Here is a 910-nt window from a genome sequence, read left to right as displayed (position 1 = left end):
CATTTTGACTTTGGGACTTCCAGCCTGTACTCAGCACAGATGTTTCTGTACACTATGCCAGCCACTTGGTTATGGCGTTCCATGTATGCCCTGCCTGCTAGCATCTTGCACCCCACTGTTATGTACTGGATTGTCTCAGGGGCATCTTTGCACAGCCTGCACCTGGGGTCCTGTCTGGTATGGTAGACCCCGGCCTCTATTGATCTTGTACTTAGAGCTTGTTCTTGTGCTGCCAGGATTAGGGCCTCTGTGCTAATCTTTCAGTCCAGCTTTGTCCAGCCACTGGTAGGATTTTTTAATATTAGCCACTTCTACTATTTGACGGTGCTACATACCGTGCAGAGGTTTGTCCTTACATGAGGGTTCCTGCTCTTCCTTCTCTTGTTCCTTTGGTTTCTGCTCCCTGATGTATTCACTAAGCACTCGGGGCTATCTGCCTGATGTATTCATGGATCTTTGTTGTTTCATCCTGGATAGTGATGCTGACGCTCACTAATCCTCGGCCTCCTTCCTTCCACTTGGTGTACAGTCTCAGGATACTGGACTTGAGGAGAAAAAGGGTTCCTGCTCTTCCTTCTCTTGTTCCTTTGGTTTCTGCTCCCTGATGTATTCACTAAGCACTCGGGGCTATCTGCCTGATGTATTCATGGATCTTTGTTGTTTCATCCTGGATAGTGATGCTGACGCTCACTAATCCTCGGCCTCCTTCCTTCCACTTGGTGTACAGTCTCAGGATACTGGACTTGAGGAGAAAACCGCCATGCATTGTAAGGAGCTTCCTTGTCTTGATGTCAGTGGCCTCTATCTCCTCCTTTGGCCAGTTTATTATGCCAGTGGGGTACCTGATGACCGGCAGGGCGTAGGTGTTAATCACCCAGCCTTTGTTCTTTCCCTTCCGCTGACTTCTCAG

Source organism: Monopterus albus, unplaced genomic scaffold (genome assembly GCF_001952655.1).
Source record: "Monopterus albus unplaced genomic scaffold, M_albus_1.0 scaffold266.1, whole genome shotgun sequence".
NCBI classification, from domain to species: domain Eukaryota; kingdom Metazoa; phylum Chordata; class Actinopteri; order Synbranchiformes; family Synbranchidae; genus Monopterus; species Monopterus albus.
The sequence above is the reverse complement of the archived record's forward strand: the minus strand, read 5'-3'. Positions refer to the sequence as shown.